We start from the raw sequence: 7,381 nt of genomic DNA on the forward strand, positions 1-7,381 counted from the left end.
CCCCCCCCCCCTTCTGAAACAAGCACAAATAGTCCAATTTCCAATGTCATAAAAACTGCAAAATCACCTAAAGATTAAAGTCCGAAATTTCATTATTTCATCACAAACTTTAATATTGATTAATAAAATTAACTCATATTTCATAAAGCTATTGATTTCTAAGTCACTCCCTTGTAGTTTCACGGTTCAAAACTTCTTGTGAAAATGAATTAAATTGTCCGGTAGAGATATAACTTAAAAACAATCGCACATAAAAATTGATAATTACTTCTTTTCACATTAAAATGCACTGTGACTTTTTTTAGGCTTTGGAACAAACTGACTTTTATGAGCAGATACTTGACGAGTATCAGATGACACTTTTGGGAACTCTTTTAATTTAAACGGTTGGAAAAACGTTGAAAAATGGTTCGTTTTGCATCACTAAAACAGTCTAATCTCTAAAAATTCTTTAAAATCCTTTTATTATAAATTTGTAAAGTATCGTAATAAAGAGTTATCGAAAATACACCCTTAGTTGACTGTGTAAACAAATTGAGCTCATCCATTTAAAAATAGCTAACATATTACTTTGTTTATAAAAACGTAAAAAATATTTCAAAAAAACGTCATAAGAAAGATATTATTAAGATCGTAAGATCTAAAAGAAATCCATTTTTGTAGGAATAATTTTATGCAAAATGAGCATGAAAAAGATTCACAATTAAAAGCCAGACTTCCAAACTACCTCACTTTTCAGCTCATTAGAAACAAAAAAATAACAATTGATATTAGAGGGTGAAAAAAGGAAAAGCCAAACAAAACCAACCACTCACTTTTTCCTTTCTCCGTCTTTTTGATACTTCTAGGGATTAATTTTTTTATATTTACAAAGCAACCCAAAAAATAATCCTCGGAAAGACATTTTTAGTTTACTTTATGAACAAATTGTGCCTATTCCTTGAAAAATAGCCAAATTCTGAATATGTTTATAACAAATATTTAAATAACCAATAATTATTGTAAATTTGCAATGTGACTTAGAAAAGACTTATTAGAAATACATTCTTCATTAATTATGTAAACAAATTGAGCCTATTCGTTGAAAAACAGCCAAACTCTTGATTTGTTTATGGAAATGGCTTAAATAGTTATTCATAGTTGTAAATTTACAAAGGCAAAAGTGAAAATGTTTATCAGAAAGACATTCTTAATTGACTCCGTAAACAAATTGTACCTATTCTTTAAAAAATAGCCATAAGCTGAATAAGTTTATAAAAATTGTTTAAATAATTAATAATGCTTGTAAATTTGCAAAGTAACGTAGGAAAGACTTATTGGAAATAAAATATTTGTTATTATGTAAACAAATTGACCCTCTTAGTTGAAAACTGGCTAAACTCTGAATTTTTTTATAAAAAATGTTTAAATGATGATTAATTCTTTGAAATTTGCAGATCATTATAGAAAAAGTAATCAAAATGATATTCTTACCTAATTATGTAGAAAATTAGGCTGATTCGTTAAAAACAGTCAAAATCTTAATTTTTAAATTTAAATTGTTTAACTAATTAATCATTCTTGTACATTTATTAAGTAACGTAGAAGAGAGACCTCCGAAAGACATTCTTAGAATGTAGCCAAACTCTCAATATGTTTACGAAAATTGTAGAAATTATTAATAGTTATTGTATATGTGCAAAGCATCGTATAAATGAATGATTGAAAAAAATTTCTTCTTAATTGCCTAAATTAATTAATCCTTTTCGTTAAAAAATATTCAAGTTCCTAATTTGTTTATTAAAATTGTATAAGCACTTTAAAATTCTTGGAAATTTGCAAAACATCATACAAAAAAGTAACTTTCAAAATAATTATAAAAAAGAGTTAACGGAAAGGCATTCTTGGTTGACTCAATAATTTTTCCAAAAAACAAAAATAAGCCAACAGCCGAATTCTGTATGATCGCAGTAGCTTATCAGTATGAATCTTCTCGTCGATAATGTAAACAGATGCGATAATCATCGCAACTCTAAGGCACTCGCCTCAGATCTACGCGGGGCTAGACGTGCTCATGTCAAGCCAGTTGCTGACACAACACATACGCAGCCGAACTGAGTAACATAACAGTATGCCAAGATGAGCGACGACATAGCTACTTTTTAATGTGGGATAGTCAAAATTTTAAACCAAAAATAATTAAACTTCATTACAAAATATTTGCAATTTAGACGAAATACAGTGAAACTCTGAGACTGGGCCGGTTTTGGGGCTGGAGGATGTGGGGAATCACCCAGATAGAGTGTCGCTTCGTAGAAAACGCTTTTGTTTGTTTACACCTGAGCGAACGCCGCTCACCCCGCACAGCTCTTTTTATTCCTGCTTGCGGCGTGGCGTCAATTCTCGGAAGGACTACATCAAGGGGCCCTATCGCTAGGGTTCACTGTATTTACATTTTTTTGAAGATAGTTAAACTTTCAAAAAAAAATACAATTTTGAATCCAAAGGGATGAATTGTGTGTCCAAATATAGCTGAATGTTCAACAAAACTAAACAAAAATAAAAATTAAATAAAAAATAATGTGATAAAATATATTTCAAACAAAAAATGTTATAATTTGAAAAAAACAACATTTGAATTCAGCCAAAAAAGACCAACTTTCATCAACATAGTTGAATACTCAACCAAAGAAGACTAATTTTTAATCTAATAGTTGCAGTTTTAGCCAAACAAAGAAGAAATTTCTACTGCAACAGATACATTTTCAAACAAAAAAGACGAATTTCCAAAAAGGATGAATTTTTAAAAAATAGTTGAATTTTCAACCAAAGAATTGAAATTTTCAACTAAAATTATAATCGTCAGGAGAAAGCCACTACAAAAAAACACAAATAGAAATACAATGCAATCCTGTGATATTTTTAACATAAAATCTTTTATAAACGAAATAAAACAATTTCAAATTAAAACTTAAAATTTTTTATTTTATTATGTTTGACAGTTACTTAAAATGCCTCCCATAAAAATTCCTTTACTTTTATAAGATTTTGTTTCAAAATCCCTGTCTTTGCCTAACCTCATTAAATTAATTAAATAAATTTTCTTTAACCACAATTGAAAATTAATCTCAAATAAATTTCTATTAACGTACTATTCGCTAATTAAATCTTGATGTTAACCCTCTTCACATCCCACGCAAAACTCGAAGTCATTATTGCAATATTGCCACATCGATTTTCCATCTCAATACACCAGATTGCAATGTAGCATAAAATACGAGCCACAACAAAGAGTAAAGAAATGAAAGGAAATTCACCACGACTGCGTCGTCGCATTTCGCAAGTTGAGGAGCTTCGAGAACCATCCTTCGATTTCTACGCGTTTCCTGATAGCGAAATTTGGACAATTTCGATGGATTCACCCAAACTATTTAAAAAATTTAAATCAAGAGATTAATGGAGAAGGGTCAGTGAGGTATGATTTTTGGCACAGAATCAACAAATAATTTTCTTGTCGAAGTAAAAAATCAGAAAGTTCTTTATGAGCTAGTTTGTTCGCAATCTTGAACCAAAAAATGAACAAATTTGGGAACACACTGATGCAAAAACTGTCATTTAAAAAAATAGTAAACTCCGAGATTAAAAAAATGGCTAAATTTGTACAAACACACACAAACGTGCAAATACATCCCTTAAAAAATAAATAATAACTCATTTCTAGATTATAAATAGTCAGCGTGTTCTGACCTATAACATAGTCAATCAAAAATGATTCCTCACAATATTTATTAAAAAGTCGTTTCAGTCTTTAAACACCGGTACCTTAATACACCGATGAAGAAATAAAAACAAAAGCAACTTATCCTAAAGAACCTCAATAAGTGACATATCCCACGTTCTCCAAGAAGTGCGCATGCTGACTTGAAACCCTAAAGGGTAAACGTCCCACCGTAATCCAGGAATCACTTGAAAATCACAGAAACTCACCAATTTCCGAATTGAACCGACTGATAAATAAAAAACAGTCTTTTTATCTCTGGCACTTTTGTTTACGGGAATTACCTGAATTAAATCTGTTTGCTTATGCCGTTGAAATGCGACTTTGTCAACCGTGCAAGATTTTTTCGCTCGAACGGAAACCGACTGTTGTGGAGTTTTCGAATGAGGCTCCACCTTGTCACCCCTTGGAATAGGAGACCCTTCCGCTTACCGCCACCGAAGAAACGTCATCCCCTGGTACCAGGAATTATACAAGGGCGCATGCACCTCCACGGAATCAATAGAGAACCGGTCACGTGAGACAAGATCGAGGAGAGAGGTGGGTGCGAGACGTAAAAAGCGGATCGCTTGCTTTGTTGACGATTATGCTCCGTGTAAACAACCCTAATCGAGGACTCGAACCTGCATCAAGGTTTACTGTAGTGACGATGACCATCGACCCTTATTAGATTTCATCAACTCTGGGAAAGATAAGATATTTATTAGAGCTTCTCAGCAGTTCATCGTATTTTCCGTTTTTTCCAGGGGGTTTCACTATGAAAAGTTTAGTATTCTAAATTAAAATGTGTAAACCCGAAGAGAGAGGAATGTAAGATTTGTCGTTTTTTACCAGAAATTAATTGCAGTGCAAATCAAAGATTGTGCCGGTTTTCAGGCTGGCGGTGGTGGGGAACAAACCCAAGAGAGTGCCATTATGGATGAAAACGCTTTCGCTTGCTCACGCTTGAGTGACCACTGTATACTCCCCCCGCAGCTCCTTTTACTCTTAACCTCGGCGCGGCGTCAATAATAGTCAATAATAGGCACTTCGTACCTATTTAAATCTATTGTTTAAAATCCAATTCAATATATCGGTCATTAAAAACCCATTTCCCTCCCATATCATGCCCCCCCCCCCTCACTTCAACCTGATTTACTATTTATCTCTCCTAGCCCTGTCACCCATCTTTCTATCACTATCTCTATAATAGTTACTCTTATCGTCCTTTGCATTGCGCCTACACTCATCATTCAACCTTTCCCCCTCCCATTTAGAGTAATCGCTCAGTTTTCCTCCCACCTCCTTTCCCTCATCCTTAACCAAGTGCTCATTATCTATCACTCTCAAGATAGGTTGAAAGCCCCCTCGACGCCATCCTCCTCCTTCCCCAAATCCCTCCCATCATCAATATACTTTTTTCACATAATTCCATTCATCACCCCTTCAAATTTTTCACATCCCTGCTGTCCTATGTCATCGGCTTTCTCTTCACTATTTTGCTTAATTTTCCTCCCTCCTCCTTCACAGTTATCATCACCCACCATTATCTGTCACTCAGTTCCTTATCCCTCCCATCTTCTACTGTTACCCGAACCCCCTTCGACATTACTCTTCACTATTCCCATACACACGTCTCTCTCACTCAATCACAACTTATTTCCATCAAATCTCCTCTTTCTTCTTCACCATAAACTATTCCTTACAACTACCTCCCCTCCCTTAAACTACCACCTCACCGTTTAACTTACCAATCCTCATTCCTACCCCTCCTGCGACCATAGTAATAATTCTTCCCCAAACAGCCCTTTTTCACTCACTATCCCCTTCCCAGTAATTTGTCCCTTCCCTTGCCCACCCCTTAATTAACCCCATTTAGTTCCGCAACTCTTTCTTAACACCCACCCTCAAATACTTTAGATACGGGGCTGCAAAATGGGGAAAAAAGGAGTTTTTTGGAAAAATCAATCTAATCCGCAATTCGCAACGGATCGGAGCTTTTTTTACTAATGAAGAATCGTACTTCAATGAAGTACTGCCTATTTTTGCAAAAAAAAAACTTTAGAGGGTCTCTCGGAAGTCTCTAGAGGACCTTGCGGTAGGCTCCAGAGGTATTCGTCGTAGGTTCGGGAGGTTCTCGTGGGAGACTCTCGTAGGATGCTTTGAAAGCCTACTCGGGAGGGCTTCACCCGGCCAAGGCTGAACCAGAGCTGAGCCGAAGCTGAGCCAACGCTGGTTCTGAATTCCTGACACGAAGGTGGCGACATCTTTTTATAATATAGAGATAAACAAATTAATGAATATTACTTCTATCTGATATGTAAGATTAATGTTCAATTAAGATCGAGCACTAAACAAAAATAATAGTTAATAGTTAAAACCACTTTTTTAAACAAATTCACTTATTTGGCACTTGTACAAATAAAGATTTTTTTCTGCGGAATAATTTCTTTCACCTGAACAAAAAATTAAGAAACTCTAGACTGCCATCCGAAAATATTTATCATTTTTATAAATAATGTTTATGAACAAATTCGCTCTTTTTGTACTTTTATATATAGAAAAATATTATTTTATCTTGAATCATTTCTTTTCACGTGAAAAATAAAAGTTGTATACAATAAACTGCGATATATAAATATTTGACAACGTTTTAAACCATTTTTATAAACAAATGTACTTACTTGGCATTTTAATGCACAGACAATTTTCCCTTTCTGCAACTCATTTCTTTTCATCTAAAGAATAAAACTTGCATTCAAGATACTGCTATTCAATAACATTTGCCATTGTTATAAACCATGTTTTGAAAGAAATTCACTTTATAGACATTCGGATATCGTTTATATTGTAACAAAAACTTATTCTACAGTAACATTTCATTGTTTACAGCTGTGAAAGAGGATTTTGTACCTTCATTTTTTTCACATAAAAATTTCAATTATTTTGTACTTATCGATTTCATAATTTTTCTGATCTTCTTATAGGTTTATAAATATAAGAATCGAAAATCCACTTGAATATATTATTCCACGAGAAGATTTTTCGCATCTTCTGATAACTCCGCCATTTTTTTTGTATCCTCAAAGTTTTTAAAGTAAAAAAATAGAAGTAAAAAAAAAACACTTTTGTGGCTTCATCCTTGACGTTTGGTAGACAAGCTTGCATTTTTCCATCGGATAAATATTCAGGGCAATATAAACAACGGCAGTCAAACAAGTGACCATATCATAAATGAATTAATTTTTTAAATTAATTTCTTGAACCAATGGCAATGTCTATTGTGTACAAATATTATTCTTCAGATTAAACGAAATTATTCCGCAAAAAAGAACAATTTTTTATGTAGAAAGAACAATTGTCTATCCATGGAAATGCCAAATACGTGAATTTGTTTCTAAACATCGTTTATAATAATGACCAATGTAGTTATATGGCATTATATTTTCTATTCATTTTATTTTTCAGGTGGAAAGAAATGATTCCACAAAAAAGAAAAAAAATGTATTTTTAGAAGAGCAAAATAAGTGAATTTGTTTATAAAATCTACGAGGGTGGATTGATAAGTTTCCGGCCTGACCAAGAAAAACAACGTTTTTAAGAATTTTTTTTTTTTATTTCTCAACATAATCTCCTCCAAGGCTG

General features: G+C 33.2%; 1 protein-coding gene across 2 annotated transcripts in view; it reads right to left on the reverse strand.

Moving 5' to 3' along the window:
* Positions 1 to 4,145, reverse strand: part of LOC117169421 (protein FAM13A) — a 116,523-nt gene extending 112,378 nt beyond the window's left edge. For both annotated transcript variants that reach the window (XM_033355796.1, XM_033355803.1), the window contains exon 1: positions 4,042 to 4,145. The gene's annotated coding sequence lies outside the window, so the exon portion shown is untranslated. The remainder of the gene's footprint in view (positions 1 to 4,041) is intronic.
* Positions 4,146 to 7,381: the final 3,236 nt, after the last annotated feature.

The sequence above is a fragment of the Belonocnema kinseyi genome, chromosome 1, assembly GCF_010883055.1.
Source record: "Belonocnema kinseyi isolate 2016_QV_RU_SX_M_011 chromosome 1, B_treatae_v1, whole genome shotgun sequence".
Lineage (NCBI taxonomy): Eukaryota > Metazoa > Arthropoda > Insecta > Hymenoptera > Cynipidae > Belonocnema > Belonocnema kinseyi.